Source organism: Rhopalosiphum maidis, chromosome 1 (genome assembly GCF_003676215.2).
Source record: "Rhopalosiphum maidis isolate BTI-1 chromosome 1, ASM367621v3, whole genome shotgun sequence".
NCBI lineage: Eukaryota > Metazoa > Arthropoda > Insecta > Hemiptera > Aphididae > Rhopalosiphum > Rhopalosiphum maidis.
Window position 1 is genome coordinate 51,642,093 of NC_040877.1, and position 19,630 is coordinate 51,661,722.

A 19,630-nucleotide genomic window follows, 5' to 3' on the forward strand; every position below is an offset into this window, starting at 1 on the left:
TTTTGCAATCGATACGTGAGATGGTCCTCGTGGCTAATATTCATTAGTATCTATAAAGAACACCATATGATTATAAATTTAGTTAACATGTAAATTGCTCACTTTTGATACCAATTTTTTAATCCAAACTCTGTCACGTATAATTTCTAATAAATTAATTCTACTGAAAAGTATTTCGTAAAATAATTTGAGATCATAAAATAATAAAATTTTGAAAATAAATAATTTTAAATAGATGAAAGTATTTTGATTTAATTTTAACGCTTGAGCGTATCAGCATATCTTAAAAAAAATATATTAAATAGGGAGATTGAATCTGCCTGTGCCCATCGGCTTCATCACTATGATTCGTGTATTAAGTTCGTAAGTTATTGTTTTAAATAGTTATGTTCATGATCGTATGTATTATAGTAGGTTACTGACTATAAATTACATTTGACTTATTTGTCGTGCACTCGTCCACTATTGTATTCTGCAGTGGCGTATTTACGGAATAAAAGGGGTGGGGCACCAAAAACTTATTGAAAATACACCGTCGGCTATCGCCTATCGCGCATTGTTTCATGACTGCGTTGACTCAACCACTGATATAATAATATTGTTTTTATTTATTTATTTCGTTCGGCAAATTGAGTACGTAGCTATAAAGAGAGATGGTTTAAAGCGTATTTACGTATTTTATGAGACGAGGAAAAAGAGTATTGGGTAGAAAATAAATTGTATGATAAAATAAGATCCGTCTGAGATTTTGGAAATCTGACAGCTGTCGGCCACCACAGAGCCCGGGCGCGGGATCGTTCGATATCCATCGTGTCAAAGTCGTCTTGTCTCGGCGCTCAAGTTTTTTTTTAAATGCGAAAAAAAATCAAAGTACTTGATAAAAACGTCGACCGACAGACTTACGACGTTGAAAATATTCACATAATAATCCACAAATATTGATATTATATAGGTAGCTAACCTATTGAGAACTCCGGGAGTCGGGGCAAATTCGTTTTTCGTTAAAAATCGCAATATATTATTATTATTAACAAAATTATCGAAATAATACATCTTTATTTGTTATAAAATTAAATGTTTATCCTTTTTTAATGCATTGCAATAGGTACTATGACCATCGTGGTTATTACGTAGCCAATAACTGAACTAACTACTAAGGTGATAAATAAAATCAATTCGGATTATTCGGAAGTCGATATTGTATATAAATCACTTTTTAGTTTTACAAGTAGCGAAACTCGGAAAATCAAAAATACAGATACAAAATATGATATGTTATTCATTAAAAAATATTGAACTCTTGCCTGTTCTGTATACCAAATATTTAAAAATCATTATACAACCAATTTTATTATATACTCTATTAAAATTCAATTTTTATAAATTATATTAAAATTTCATTTCCGCAGAAAATGATTTTGCAATAAAGATAAAATAAAAATAATTATTTTTTTGGAAAAATACTGTTTTATAATGATTTTTAAATTATGTGAAAAAAAAAAGAAAATTCTAAATACTTTAGGGCTTTACGAGAAAACGAGTGTTTCGCTCAGGCAGACGCCAGCTGCAGTATAGGTACCTACGTGCGGTCGTATACGATGTAATCAGACATATAGTAACGTATAGTCTTATCAATGTATAAATTGTTTCGAAATGTATACGATTTCATGTGAATATTTAATGTGCGACAATAACGACAGTGTACTGTTTTATTTGTCCATGATGTATACGTACGTACGGCGAAAAAAGAAAATATACTGAATAAATAATTAGACGTGTTTCGAGGTCTGCAGCGAGGCACGTCGCGCGTCTGGCTGGTCTCCACTTGTTCGCACACACAGACACACAGACACATGCACACTACACAGTATAAACTAATGTACCGTTATGTGTTATATTTGCGCGCGGAATTAATCGACCATTTTGTCCGTACAGAAGAATTATATCGACCCTTGTTCGGCAACAGCGGCGGCGTTAATGTACGTCATGAGATTCTGTACGCCGCCGCCACCGCCGCCGATGCGGTCTCTGGTCCATATATACCTATACGCGAACGCGAGCACAATACACCGGGTAATTGGTAATCAACGAGTTTTCGCGCTGACCGATCTTCGAGTGCGGCGGTGGCGGCAACCGCGCGCGCTGGGCGACCTGATTCTTTTTATAATTTCATTTTATTTCATTTTTTTGCGAGCTCGCGAACGGGTTAGCGACTATTATACGCGATGAGTATATATAAATATATAATATCATCATACCTATATCGGCAAATGTGTACCCATTGGTAATTTTTTTTTTTAAATATCATCATTTAGGTCGTCAAAAATAGCAGTAATTGACAGACGAATGATGTACTCGTATAATATTATTATATGTCTGTGCCCACGAAGACCATAAGAAATAATAATAATAATATTTAATATTATATTTTTTATCAATATGGTAATATAGCATGTAACAATATCATGTTGTTAAGTCTCCTATTTAGGTACTATAATATAAAATAGTGTGTACGACGGCATTTTATTATTATATAGGTAATCATGTTTCGCATTAAAATATTTTAATAATTTATGATTAATTTCTAAGTCGAATAAAAAAACAACAGCCATGTCATAAGCACTAATGAATTTCAACCATACGTTCTGTAGTCAATTGTAAAATTTCATGTATTACCTACACATTGCACCCTCTGGAAACCAGAGTGTTCTATTATTACAGATTTTGTGAAAAATGAAAATTGTAAATACATTTTTCTTAAAATTAAGACGTTTCGACATATTCATGTGTTTATTATAATTATTTGATTAGGTACTGGATTAAGATTTTTAATCATACAAAAAAAGTTCAACGTGCATTACATTTCTATATATTTTAATTTATACTGTAAGTGTACACAGTAATGATTTTATATAAACGCATTATTAATGTATTATTTTATTTATTTCCTGGTACTATTATTACAATAAAGAATATTGAAAAACAATTTACCTTTAGGAATTGACTAAGAATAAAACAAATTCTGTTTAATTTTAGAATATTAGGTTTACAAATACCCGATATTACCAAAGAAAAATAACGCGATCCGAAGTAATATCCGAGTGTTTATAATATCATTTTCTTCAAGTAGGTATTTACAATATATTATACGGTTGAAATACGTTTTAACATTGAAAAATAATAATTAGTTTTAAAAGCCTCTCTATTTCGTGTTCCTCGTTTCACAGTGTAAATAATTAAAGACAATTACTATTACCTGAGGTCCGGTTACTATCATATTTTCGTTCCGCTCAACGCTGCAAGTCAAAGACAATTATCATACCCGAGGCTAAGTCACTATATTATTATTATTATTATTATTATTATTAACTTACTACCGACAGAATATATAATATTCAATTAACCGCGCGGTGTTGAAAAATGTTATTTCATGTCGCCGAATCTACAGAACAAATCATTCGGTATTATAGATACCTGTCTACCTACCTATAAATTATTTGATTGTAGAACACCCGCGCGTACAGTTTGTACACAGAACGTACATACAATTATTTGATTTGTATTTATTTTTCAAAATTAATTTGCTTTTCTCGGTTTGCGTACCTATATTATATTTATTTATTTATGTAATTACGTCCTTTGCGGTTTCTTCGTTGGTCGTAATACATACACACACTCACACACTTGTCAGACATCTGCATCCAAGTGCAGTGCACGTACCGTAGGTAGGTAGGTACCCCTAATGACGGTTGCGGCGGCGCTTCTAAACAACGTTGTAGTGATGGCAATGCCAAATCCGTCCGAGTGATATATCCGGATGTCGTGGACCGGAATTTCGTGAGACAGTACAACATGTATTAAACCGTGTACGTACGCGCGTGTACCGATTCATCAAATGATATATCATATTATTGTATTATATATTATTATTATTACACGAAATTATATTGCCGGCCGCCGTGACACGTTGCCCTTATGACACGATTACCGGACCGGTTTTTCGTCTGCATTACCACTTTTACACAAACCCATTACACACTATAATACATTATTATTATATTATAGTATTACACTGCCCCGACGATATGGATAGCGAAAACGAACTACACACATATTACGGATTTTTTCTCTTTTTTTTTTTTTGATTATTATTTTATCTTCTCTAGTTAACTGCAGCTGAGAATAAACAAGGAAATGTGTAATCGAAACGCGACGGTACAGTATGCATGGCGTGTGTATCTTAAAAAAAAAAAACGGGAACCGGCAACCGGACTTATCCAGAATGATATTGGTATATATATATATAAAATGTCCAAGTCACAATTACGGATCGGTGATCATCGTCGCGGTGTAAGTAGTACACACCACGACCAGTTTCGCCGGGTTAATCTACCACCGCGGGTAACATTATAATATAATAAGTATTATATGATATCCATAATATTATTATGTTGTACGATGCGGAAACCGTTTTGAAATCGGATTCGAAGAAATGCACTGTAATCGCGACGGTAAAATATTCGTAACAACGAACGATGAGTGTTGCAGTAGGTATTGAATTTTTTAAATTTTTACTGACGCCCAGAACGAGAAATATTTCCAGATTGGTTTTGTATGATATTCTAGAAGTCAACAGCCGAGTCGCGGTTGAACAGTGAACAAAACGGATTATAGTTATAATAATATATGCGCAGATATTTATATTTACCTACCATTTATTGAAGTTTTGCCAAACTGTAAACAGAAAATAATTACTGTCTGGTGTGGTCAAGTACATAATACTTAGAAATGTGCAGGTAATAGATGAACGAGGACCAATCGGAAGGAAATATTTTAATTTTTCCATATATTATATTTTATTACAAGTACTGACTCTAACTATTATGTTTCTAAATTTAAGTTCAGAGTATTCTTATACATAGAGGAAATATTAATGGGAAAATCGTGGTTTTTGAGAATGGAAATCGTTAGTTGGTAAAATATGTTCGCTCGTAAAACGCGATGTGGATTCTGTATACGCATAGACCTAGATATCCATATGATCATATACCTCCCCAGACTCATACGGAAAAAACACAATCGGTTAAATTAAAAAAAATAATAATATTATATTTCAAAATACTATTTATCAAGTGTTAATTATTTAATCGTGAAAAAAGGATATGTCAGTTTAACTGATTAAATCGGAATTAAATAAACTAGCGACTAGTTTACAATGTTTCGGGGAAAAATAATCTTACAATATTTTCATCGAGCAAAGATCGTGTAATGTGCAATGCAAAATCATGCTTCTACCATATTTTCTAAATATATGAAAACATGTCTTAATAACTCTTGATTATATACATTATGTAATTATCTTAAATAATAATATATGATTAAAGGCAAAATAAACTTATGGCAAAACAATAATTAAGTTAAAGTAAATATTCTATTAGCAATCGAAACACCAGCGAACATACATCCGTGAAGATAATTAGTACCTATTTTATTTAACAATGTACGATGAACATAGTAATGGTAAGTATTCACACATAATATTTTAATATACTTCCTTCGGATGTTGTGGTTTTGAGCGTTATTTTTCTAGAAAATTGTAACTAATAAATAAATCATGTGTTTTTGATTAATTTTAACTGATAATCAATTTATGCACGAACCAACTAGGATATACATAATATAATTGAATATTATGTAAAATAAGTAATGATATATCTGTCAAGCTTTTATGTGTTGTTATCTCCAACCATACCTAATATTCAATATAAAAATTAAAATTTGATATATATACTACAATATTATATTATGCTTTTAATTTCAGGAACTTATTTAGACACGTGGTTGCCGGACCTGTAACGATTTATGATTTAACGATGTATACGGTGAACAATTTTGTATGATATATCATTATATACCCGAACCACGAAGATTTCAGAAGGAAATTACATATTTTATGGTTCGAATCGTTTTCATGTTATGAGGTGATAAAGCATTAAGTAGGTACGTTTTAATTTTTAATATTGAGTCTACAATAATAAGTACACGGAACTAAAAATGGAACAACTATTATAAAAATAATAAAAATAATTATAGTCAATCGCACTACTCGAATACCGAATACTGTATGTACCTATATAATCGTATACTTTCTGAGATGCGCATGGCATACAAATTATTATCAGTCGATATGAACTTGTTCTTTTAAAATCAAACGTAGACTTGGGCAAATTAAATAATTAGCTATTCGATTTCGTAAAGAAATGATTATCATAATCTCATAGGGTTAAGTACATATTATTATTTAATTTATTAAAAAAACAATCTTACACTACGATTAAAGCAACACAATTTAAAAAAGCTTTTTTTAAAAACAAAATAAAAAACTATAAAAATGTTTTAGATTCCATCATTTATTCTCTCAAATTATTGAATAATACCAATTTTAGAGTGGTTTTTAGTATACATTTTCAAAAATAAATAAAGAAAATAAATATGTACATACACAGATATTTATTTGAAATCTGGTTTTGAAAACTAGCACGTCTTTTTGTCGTTTGCGTGTTTGTAAACACACAAGTATTTTTTAATTTGAATTTCGATGAGATCTATTCAAACAAGTTTTATTCAATAGGAACTTGCTTTACAAAAAAATAGCCTCGTTTGAAAATAAATTACTTTTAGTACTAGGTATATTTAATTCTAGTTTGTATTCTAAATTTTTTTCGGAAATATCGGTTATATTAATACGTATGTTAAAAATTCAATTTAAAAAATACGTTTATTCAATCTAAAAAATTATACAAAAAATGCGTTTATACATTTACGAGTCTCGTAAAATAAGCATATCAAATATACTACTGTAGAGTACTAGATAGGTATCAATGTAAAACCAAATTTAATTCTTATATTCTAAAGCCTATGTTTTAAAGTTTATTTTACTTTTTTCTATGGTTTATATTTTATATTAAAAAAAAACCATTCTAAGATTATATTATGGAGTAAGTTCAATAATTGAAATTATAAAGAAAATAATTTACTTTGGTCCGTGATCCAATAAATTCATAGCATAAATATTTATTTTTGACATTTTTATTAGACAGTTAAATTATAAAACATTATTATTATCATTGTTTTATTAATTTTCATAAATTTCATATTAGGATCAGATAGATCTAAATTTTTGTTTAAAAGTTTCTCTGAAATAAAAACAGATAAGATTTTAAGGACTGTTAAAGTTTGTAGAACTAACAGAAGAAAAATATCTAATAACCCAGAGGGTTTACTAGAAATAACATTTATCAATTGTCTAATGTGATGTATAGAATAACTTTTACAGTGATAGTAATTGAAGATTTTTGTGAATGTGCCCGTAGATGTCCTAATCCATTTCAACAGTGTAAAGAAATATCATGCTGTGATAGGGTTTTATATTGATCTAATAAAATATTGCTCATAGCACCACGAGTCACAACTATTATAACAAAAGTGTAAATAGTAATTTCGTTTGTTTGTATTATTTATTTTATACTTTTCTTTTTTTATCATTTCGTGTTCAAAAAAAAAAAAAAATAGAAACTAAGCCATTGGCATTTAATTATTTAGTCAGATCTTTCATTAAGTCATAATTAGCCAGTAAGGATGTCAATTTTTACGTTTATATACGTACATCAATCTTTTTCAAACAAATTCGTAATTTTTATTTCACGTACAAATGTATGGATTTAAAATATAACTTTCTACAATTTGGCGTGTTCATTTTAATTAGAAATAAATATAGACTATATATGCTCCACTTATAATGTAATGATTTAAAATAATGGAGAAAATGTATATGTATATATTGTTTTACTAATAATATTTTGTTTTCGTACAAAAGAAATGCAGTTGTATACTGTATACTTTTAATTAATGACTGTTAGTTAATTAACAACAGTTGGAAAAGTATATATTATTATTATTATAAGTACCTACATTTTTTTTTAAAGACTGTTGTAACTGGAATTTGTTTGAAAATAAGTTGAATTGGTCATACAACGATGTACGGCAGATTATACAGAAAAATAATTTTTTTTATTAAACAAATATTATACTTGTACAAAAACATTTAAACAAAAAGAATTAAGAAAATTGAACTTTAATAATGGTGTAATGTTAACAATATTTACTTGCATCATGATGTTCACTTTAAACATTATTAATTTATGAATTTGTTTTTTTATATAAATTACTTAGATATAGATATAAAAATAAATAAATCATTGTATTATAAAGAATTTTTAATAATAATGAAAACAAAAGCTTTTCATTATAATTATATTTTTATATTACAGTTATTTGTTCGATGGATTTCATTATAAATTATCATTAAACGACATTATTCAGTATAGAATCTATTGTTATTAGTGATATTACTTATTGGTATAAAAATGCAAATAATAAAACCATATTAATTTAGTGCATAAATTATGTTTAATTTTAAGATTGCTTTAAAAAAAAAATTAAAAATCAAATATGTAATTTACCTTAACTATATATATATACTATGTAGAGTATATAGATTAAAAAGTATATTGAATTTTAGTGAAATAAAATATATGCATTTACAAATAAAAAACCTATTCATATTCTAACCTATATAATAAATGTGTTTAGAAATCAAAGATAATCATTTCATTATTATTTACCGATAAACTTATTGAATGTTTGAGCCTCTGTAATAAGTAGTGTGTATTATTACAATAATATGATTGTTGTATCCAAAACGTGTAATGAATGAAATACAACAACACGTTATAGTTAGAATAAAAATTTGTTTTAATTTTGTAGGTACATATTTTCCTCGAATAACTGTTACTTAACTAAATTAAATACCCGAGTAGGTATGTAAAAAATAACCATTATTATTTATTACAAGTACACATAATTACTTATTATATTATTACCGTCAGTTATTTTTTAAGGGATTTACGTGGGCGTGAGATTAAAAATATATTTGGGAACAAAAAATGCCCAAAAGCGACTACAGTGCCGTTGAATACACAGTTATTACGATCACTGGGAAAACTAATTGTTTCAAAAATCGTCCGTTCGAATTTACTGCGCTTGTGTGTAAAATGTAAATACCAAATTACGTATAGAACCGGTTCTCGCACGGGGTCAAGCCTTGACCGAGTGCTAACGCGCTTAATTTATACAATCACGGGCATATTATATATTATAATATTATAATCGGCTAGTAGTGGATAACAACATTATGGTAGGCTGCAGTAAGGTACCATCGGAAGAATAGTAAATTAATGTGAACATTGCGACGAAACACATTTTGGGCGTCCGCTCTGATAGAAACTCGACGTCGACGTCTCATTATACGCGTTTAATATATTATCGCTTTCATTTATTTTTATTTTTCCACCGCCGATATTGATTTCTAGTATAAGCGATATCTCCGTTCGTCTCAGTGGACAATCGTGTAGTTATTAACTTGTCAAATAGCGTTCTTATCGTACCACTTTGGGTCACCGCTGCGGAATGTGTGGGAAGGAGTTTGCAGCCAGTGGCGGTAGAAGACTCCTACTTTTCACGACCAGCCGACCAAGACTACACTGACACACGCATCTGGACATCGTTTTCATTTGATTTATTTCATATATTTAAAATCGTTCACTCGAGTAAACTATTAAATTGAACCCGCCGTTCAGCGGTAGGTGCTTACATAATTAGCGGAAGTAAAAACAAGAAAGAAAAAATAAAAATGGAACACGTACCTATTACTTATGATATAGATTTACTTTCTTGACATTAATCTGATATATATACGTAGTTGGCAGGTCTATTCGTGATGGATACAATGCTATGTACATGCAAAAACTTTTTTGCTATCCGTCTAACGTAGGTAGGTGTAGGCACACACACAGCTATAAAATGTCGAAATAAAAGTTCTCAGTGTGAAAAAAAAATTCGAAATCTTAAATAAATTATTTTACTCGTAAGAAAAAACGATTGTGATGTTAGATCGAGAAGAAAAACGAAAGCTGTATGTTAATAGGGTTATGATTTTATCAATATTTAATTGAAATCAAAATCAAGATTGCCACATTGCGCGGAAAATGTGTTTAATTTATTAACGTTAATTAGATTTGGTTATTTATTGACAATAATAATTAGTATAACACATTCTTTATTCGGGTAACATTTTTTGGCCGGTATAAAACATCACGATCTTAACAATAATTAAATATTTTGCACCTATATCACGTACCACCTATATTAGTAATTACCCGAATAATTTATGTTTTAACTTCCTATCGACGTAACTAATATAAGACGCCCGGTAGCGAGGCAAGGGCAAACGGACGGTACGTTTGTCGCATCAATAATAATAAAATCCTGATTCAAGATCACATTAATATTGGACAGCAATTATACATACCTATTCAACAACGAATGCACATTCGTGAATCCGAAATAGTGAACGATGTACGCCAGTAATAATTGTTATAAATTATATGAGATAATTGTTTTTGCACGAGTGTACATAAAGATTGTTACCGGGTACCGCGTTACTGGATACACCCAATTGATTAAAATTGCACAAATACCGGCGACAACCGTTAAGCAGCAATAAAAAATAAATTAAATAAATCGAAAATTCGAACTATCGGTATGAGAAAAAATATCCATTTATTTCTTACCTGTTGTATTAATGGTAGTTATCTATTACAATACGATTTAGTTTTTTTTGCAGCTCTCATCGTTGTTGGGCAGTTACTCGTACTCAATATATAGCCGCTGGTATGGTCAGGTTTCGGATGAAAATATCGAACAATCTGAAAACAACATATTATATCAGCCACCAGTGCAACTCCATTAACAAATCGTACTATCCTAAATCGTACTATACACGTAGTTAGTCGATATAAATAAAAATACATTTAAAAAAAACACGTTAACAAACACTATTATGAGTAAATACACGCCTTTACAATTAAGAACTTTTTTGAATTTTATATTGTTCACGTTATGGATTATTATTTTAACATTAGATATGAGTCATAGCACAATGTTTTGTATTTTTTTCTCTAACAGTGAATACATGCATAATACATAATTACTCGTTTTAGAAAAATAAACATAATATACTCCCTATACACAAATATCCTTAAAAAATTTAATAAATAATTTAAAAACTATTTCGTGGAAATATGTAAAAAAAAAAATTTAAAACCAACCTAATACCTTGAATGAGAATTTCCTGGTACGCGAGTTACCGAAAGATCAATATAATGATATTATCATCTACATAAATGTGCGCATGCCGAGAGGGGCTTACCTTACGGCGAGACCGGTACTGATATACTATGGCGTCCAAAAAATTATGATGTGCACTCCAGCCTGTGCCAGCTGTGAGTTTGTTAAATATTTTTGTGGGATTAATATCTTTACACCCATATTTTATTTATGGTTTTTTTTTTTTTTTGTTCAACGACTTGGAGTGTACAATATAATATTAAGCCAACGCCTGTTTTTTTTTTTTTTAACATAAACTAATATTATTTTACAGGTAGAATACAAATCAAATGAGTTTGTGTATTGGCCACGTGTATCCAGTTTTAATACGTTGGATGGGATTAATGGGTAGGTATAGGTTAGGATGCTTATATTTTTTATATATACGTATATAAAAATTGTTTGAAATTTTAAGGATGTTCTTTAATGAAATACGCTAATTATCATACCCATACTCATTGCTTATAGTAATTATTCATCGAAACTCGAGCTATACGCATGTAAAAACTGTTGTTTATGACTTATTGGCTTCGATAATTCAATACTGAATTATTGTAAAATTATTTTATGTATTTGTTTTGTGTAATTATAGATTCATTTTTTTATGGAAATAATGATAATTATAGAATTATATTTCTTATAAATGGGGCAAAAAGTGTCCCATATGAAATTTTTCGGATATAAATACATGATGTTAAAAAATAGGACAATTTCGTTTAAAACTGAATTTATTATGATGGTCATCCTAGAATAGAATATGTATCTATGATTTAAAATTATGTCTTCATCTTGCTCCGTATTTTGTCTTCTGTCAAACAACCGCATCTTTAAATTTTAACACCACACAGCAACTATAAAATAGAGTGAATTTCGAGTTTTTTTTTCTTTAAATCGCAATGATTAATTTTCGAGATAATTTATGCGGTTTGCCGCGGAAAATAAAATTATACTCTTAGACAATCCTTTGAATTATTATAACCCAGTAGCGAAACGTGTTCGCCAGGAAACCAATAATTATTGATATACACAGTTGTAGAACACACCGATCTAACGTGTTATTATATTGATGCATGGTATAATAATGTTCGCGTATAAAATACGTCGCAAATTCGGACGCTTAAATATTATTTATACGCATTACTCATTGTATTTTGTATAATATGTAACCGATATTGAAACAAAATAACTGAAGACCTCCTTAACGATTTTTATTTTTACCAGAAGGCTGCGTATCTTGTGATAATTATTATAATTATAATGATTATCATCAGTATTTATGAAAATATCGAATCACTCACTGCTGTTATAATATTATATATAAAGATCGTAATTTAAATGCTTATTAAATAATTTATTATTTAATTAATTTTCTTCTGGTAATTGTTTATTATAATGATGGTGTGTTGGCGCTTTAAAAGTATTTGTGTCAAGTTAGATTAACCTCAAATAAATTGTTTTTTTATCTAGTGCCAAAATATATACATTGATTTTTCGTAACTATATGTTATAACTTATAACTATACATAGTACAGTGTTTTCGACTTAATATAATTCCTTCGGGTTTGACGACCATTTATTTGGATACAAAAAATTAAAAATTAAATCAGTTCATATAATTATTATGTCTATTATGTTAAAGTGACCTTTTATTAGAGTCACTGTGTATTGGGTAGTTAAAATCGTCAAAACTAAAGCTGATTATTATAATTATATATTCATATTACGATATGACACACTAAAGTTTTTAATTATGAAAGTATAGGCTGATTTCAATAGAATGAAATTAGGCATCGGTAAAATTTAGTTAACAGTTGATGGTATTATTTTTTATTTATTTATTGAATTATTTTTTAATAATATTTTTATGTGATTTAAATTAAATTTGTGAAAGGATAATTTTACTAAGGAATATTTCTCTTATGAAATCAATCTGTTAATACGATTTAAATTATCAGCACCAATGCGTTTAAGTATAGATATATTAATAAAAACTGGCGTATAAAAGGCGATGTCGTGATATTATTATTGAACAAATATGAAATAAAAGGGGAGTTGAATAATTAATAAAATAATATATTATTTAATTGTTGTAACGTTATTGAAATTATAAAATATCATTAATGCCTATTTAAATAATAAACGTATAGCGTGTATTAAAAAAAAAAAAAAAAAAATAGAAATTATACTCAGTTGAAATCAACGTAAATCGGCGTCTACACGCGTACATTATTTTACAGTGATTTCGATCGTTTCGTTACGAAATTAACTAGCGATATAAAGACGTTGCAATGTCGGAGGTGTCTAGTTTTCTGCGCACACTCACATAATATAATATTAAGATCTTCATAACCACCACAGTGTTGTAGAACGAACATTTTTTAACGATTTACATAATACGAGTTTTGGCGCCGACCGAAGAAAATCGCATTTTTTGCAGTTATGCGAGTTATGTGCCTACACCACAATAGTCGACTGCATTAGTAAAACAATGGGACGTAAACACTGGCTGCAGGTCGATCACGACAGGTCGCTAACATTGGTCTCGCACACCGTATGTGGCGGTGTGTATCTTGCGCGGTATTAAATAAAAAAAAAAAAAACATTCATCACGTTTATCATAAAAATAGATGGCCTCCTCCTGACAACTAACGCAACCGGAGGGTTGGCCACGGAAACGTTTAGATCCTATAACAAACGGACCGCGATATTCTATTATAGCCATTTAAAACATCGATTTAATATGTAGGTAATAAGTGTAGGTAGTTGATATACGAGAAAATGTACATCATAATTTATTATAATATACGAGTACCTATAGGTATGCCGTAGCGGTACTATGCAAGTTTGGCATTTATTAACGAGTTAAAAAGTTTATTTTTTTTTTAACTCGACTAGTTATTTTTTTGCTTACATTAATTTAACTACTAACCTTAACTCAATTGAATTTTAACCGATGTGATATCAATAACAAATAAAATTTTAATTTTAAAAAGTTAAGTCAATTTATTTTGTTTCATAAATCCCAATTGTTTCGTTTTCATGTCAGAAATCTTATTTTTTTTTTAAACGACGAAAAACTTCAACGAAGTACTTATTACTATATTATAGAAATTTGTTTAAAAACCAAATTATATTTTAGTAATAAAATGAAGTAGGATAGTGTTATGAAAACAAATTTTTTCGAACTTAATATAAATTTAAAAAAATTGTGTAAAAACTTTTAACTGAACTAAGTCAATTAACAATTAACTTTTTCTTATTGACGCATAAATGAATAAAAAAAAAAATATTAATTTGCCTAGTTTTGCTTAAATGTATATTCATTGTCGCACTTTAGTTCAAAAATAATTGTAATAATAATGTCTGTGTACTAACATTCTGTTGCAGTCTGTACGTAAATCATAACGAGATGCGTCAACGTGCATTATTGTTTGTCCGTAAACGCGTGTACTAACTAAGTTAGATAGACGACTCTTACAACTCGAGTGTATAATGTCATAATTCATGATAAAATACATTTTTTTGTATACCTATCCCGTTTCTATAATATGCGACACTGTCTCGGGTAATAATTCGAAATACGTTTCTGTAACAATATGTATAATATCTATGCGCCGATGCCAAACAGCCGCGTGGTACGGCAAGGTCGTACGTTTTCTACAGTTTTACATGGAACCGCGCATAAATACGCATATATTGGGGACAATGAACTTGAAATTGTTTCAAACAAATCTTGATGATGAACATGGTCGAAGTGAATATTATTATTTTAGATATCGCTATTGAAGTGATCCCTGATTGGAATACTGAGAGCGGACGTGCGTTATAACGGTCTCGACGTGTCGATGAATATTAATATAATATACATTGACTAGCCCTCAAAAACAATGCAAGTCTAACAAGTTTCGCTATGGTTTCGGTTCGCAGCCACACATGTATGTATGTCATTTCCATACAATTTATTAAAAAGTTTTTTGACGACTTATTTTTCACAATACCCGTCGAGGACAAAAATGCATACAGATCAACGGTGTTAAATGCCGATAATAGTACCAATCGTACGCACATTTTATTTATTCATCAGCGGCTACCTAATAACGTAGGCACCAGCTATTAATCACTGTGCGTGCGTTTAATTGGACATTGCAGTTAAGAATCGTCTTAATGACATACAAAATTCGCAATTTCTCATTGATCAGACAATAATAAGAATATTATGCTTAATAACGATATTATTAATGTACAGTACAAGAAAGTCCTCGTATGAGGTCACAGTAAAGAAATTATAATTGCGATAGATTTCATTTATACCTATATATTATGTTGTATTTATTCCAATAGTCATCCGAAAAATCATTAAAACCTAAATATTATTATTATATTATTATTAAATTTGATAAACCTATAAAAATAATTGTTAGTCGAATTCACTGAATTTTTACGTTTTAAAACATAAAACACTATAGTTGTTTCCAAGAATCTATTAAAAAAATACAACTGTCATATCGAATTTAGCAGCGTTTGGAAAAAAAAATCATTATAAAAGATCGAAGATCTGTTTCATTTTCTTTTCGCGAGTTATATTTGTCGTCATGTCCGTGCTCATATGTTATAACGGGAATCACTAAACGAGACGTCACGGCATTTCAGTTATTATATTTTCCTTTTTTTTTATATATATATATAACACAATTATTATTTATTCATAAGTATAAAAGTTATTAATAGATTTTTACTTTATCTATTAACGCGAGAATATATAAATTTATGAAATTATACTTAAAATTAAGTATAAGTTTAATGATTTCACCATCAGAATTGTAATAAAAAAATCTTAAAAATAATAAATTAGACAATATATTTTAAAGTACTATCTGAACTCTATAAATTGAATTAATACCAATGATTTTTTTTCGTAATTTTTAACTCGGTTATCTACTACAATTTAAGTTTTAATTAGATATAATATTAATTATTATAATTTAAGTAATGTTATGTTTGTGGGAAAAACATATTTTATTACTTAATGTCGTAATAATGAATTAATGACCTCTAATTTTGTAACAGTGTATTATGTAAATTGTAAGAGGATAGACATTGTTTTAGTTTCTCTATATAATCCTAAACATGAATTATACACAAGATTTTTTAAAATCTTAATTAGTTATATTATTAAATTGTATACAAAAAAATATTAAAATTAAAAAGGGTATGTATACACAGGAAATGAAACTATAAAAATTATTATGTATTGTTATAGTAAATGTCAGTTAAAAGCCATTGAGTTAGTTTTTACATTTAAATATAATAATAAAAATCACCGTTGTAAAACAGTTTGAAAAAACCATTTTAGCAATAATGAGGCTAAGATTTTTTTAACTACAAGAGTTGATAATTTTTTTCTGATTTAATTAACCTTTTTTACATTTCCAAAACTCAGAAAATAATATAAGAGTATGATATTGAAAAGTATTAGTTTTTCTTATTATATCATTTATTTTTTAGCCTATCGAATCTACAAAACTGTGTTTAAAGTATAGAACCATATATTCGATTGGTGAATGCAGGTATCTAAACTACAAATTATTTTAGGAAAATTAACGTCGAATAAAATGTTCTAAGTATAAGTCTATAATAATTATAGGTACTTAAGAATAATTATAGATAAACATTTATATTATCAAATTAAATTTTTAAGTATTCATTTCATGCAATAAATTGCATTTAATTCTTTACATAACCAAAATGCATACAAACTACACTTTCGAACTATTTTACACGCATCGGTAAATGCTTTAACCAGCTGTATAATGTATATGATAATCTTTGATGCGGATCATGACACGAATTTTTTTATTTTGTCATCTCATTGTTGCATCGCAATATTTAATTGTAATACGTTAAGCGTATTGACTTAATACTTAAAAAAAATATACGTTCTCAGATTTCGTATCCACGATGTAATTTAATCAATTTTCCATACTGTTATGGTGTTATGTCTTGCTAAAACATTTCAGTTCCTACGAATTTTATAATATAATATACATATTTAATTTTATTCAGAATCTCAACATTGATCATACAGAATTTGCAGATATATTAGAATAAAGACATATTTTAATCAAGTTCATAGTGATAATGACGATAAATATATAAAAAAAAAAAAAAATAGAAAAAAAGAAGAAATTCAGATTTTTCCCTACAAAAAATATATATTAATAAATAGGTAATCTGTTATCATAATAAAACAAGAAACATGTAACACTGAAATAAACCAAAAAACTAGTAAGTTTATGCTTTATAGTATTTAGATATATATTCATTATATTTTTAATTCAGAGCCAACGTCAATAGTAAATAACTGATTAGGTAATTTATAAAAACGATACACGAACATGATCATATACGAAACATCAGTGTTCGTATAATGTATATAATACTATATGTTTAGTATTTAATGATAATATTAAAAATTAAAATGTTCTCAATGACGCCAATTATTATTAAAAAGGTGCTAAATACGAGCGACGACAAAGTATGACGATGATCAAATTAAAATAAAATAAATAAATACTTACGACGCGTATTAATCGAGTTGACCGGCTGAACACACGGCAGGAGGAGTTTACGCGAACGGCACACGCAGCACAGTTTAGAGCGGCTTCGACTTTATTTATTGGCGAATATCGTGTCGGCAGTACCGGTTGCGGAATGGACACTGACTGAACGAGCCGGCGCGCGCGCGTGTGCGGGCAAGGCGAATTCGATCGAACAGCCGGAGAAATGGAAAGAAAGGAATAGAAAGAGAATACGAAAAAAATTATCTATATATACATACATATAGTAGTCGCGTATATATTTTTGTGTGTATGTGTTTGTTGGTCTGTGCGAGTGTGTATGCGATAAAGGGGACGCGGAAACTGCAGCTATATAGCAGTAGGTCACCGGGTTCCCCCGTGGCGTGTCTGTACACAGTCGATAATATATGACGCTCTTGATGAGTTTTGTTTGGTCTGCACCTGATGTCTTATTGTGGTAGTCAATCCACCTCTTTCGCTACCGGTCCTATGAACGTCCACACAACGTATATAGTATTCTCGCACCTCCCTCTCACCACTGAAGGTCCGACGAAGGGCTCCTCGAATGGTACTGCAGCAGTATTATAGGCATATTATAATGATATAATATTACGTTTAGGTAGACTCCATTTTTTTCCTTTTTTTTTTCATCTTCACAGAATTTCGTTTCTTTTCAACAAAAAATATATATAATAATAATAATAATAATAGTAATGCGAGAGAATTCGGTTTGATACGTAAATGCGATATTTTTAATATTAATATATTAAATTATTTTTTACGTGTTAATGTTTGTAAAATTAAACTTTTCAACAACTTTACCAATAAAATGCAACATATAAGTTAATAATTATTAATATATATATATATGTATATATTATGTTATGTCAGTAGTGTAATTTTCACTAGTATTAATTACTGTTGTCATAGTTTCATATAGTAAGTAAAATAAGCGTAATTCTAACCATTTTTTAAGTTTAATTAAAATAAAAATTAATTTATATTTTACATATTTACATAGTATTTTATATATTATGTTACATTACAGTAAATGGTATTTATGACAGTAAATAATATAAGGATTAAAAAGTATTATACAACTACAATTTGTAAATTTAGTAAATCGGCTAAAATGTATATTATTTGAATCATATAATTATTTTAAAGATTTTAAGATAGTGTTTTTTGTAGGAATATATATATTTAAATTGATAAAGGTATAAATTAATAATTGTTATTTAAAATTAAATAAATTAAGTTTTGCATTGATCTATGATCGAGTACAAAATATTAAACTAAATGATTAATTTTTGTTTTAAGTTTATAGTAAACATTTTCTAAAAGATTTCACAATCGTTGTTGTAGATGGTTTTAGGATAGTTTTTTTTTTATATAGTGTTCAAATTATTAATTTTGAATACGTATTATAATATTTAATCTCTATAGATATTGCGAAACATCTACTGCTGTTACCATTGATTTCATATATCGGTACTGTTTCTAAAGCATAATAAACTTACAATCTATATGTAAAAATCTTAAGTTTAGTATTATTATTAAAATTTCTGTTATAATTCAAGTTGCGCTGCACATCTTTGTCAAATATAATGGAGATGTCCTCGGGTGTCCTCGATTTCGCTTTTAATTTTTATTATTAATGAATAATGATGTTTTCGTTTTTCACATATTAACTATTCATTAATGACTAGAAATTATATTTTACTATTATTCCATTCAAAATTTGCCCATGAGGTGACTATAATACT

The 19,630-nt window shown here is 28.7% G+C and overlaps 1 protein-coding gene across 2 annotated transcripts in view; it reads right to left on the bottom strand.

Annotated features, from left to right (window-relative positions):
• Positions 1–18,223, bottom strand: part of LOC113549320 — a 40,754-nt gene extending 22,531 nt beyond the window's left edge. The window contains exons 1-3 of one of the 2 annotated variants that reach the window (XM_026950569.2): positions 17,865–18,223; positions 10,692–10,826; positions 9,765–9,914 (exon numbers count right to left, since the gene is read on the bottom strand). The gene's annotated coding sequence lies outside the window, so the exon portion shown is untranslated. The remainder of the gene's footprint in view (positions 1–9,764; positions 9,915–10,691; positions 10,827–17,864) is intronic. The other variant, XM_026950568.2, reaches the window with a different exon arrangement.
• Positions 18,224–19,630: the final 1,407 nt, after the last annotated feature.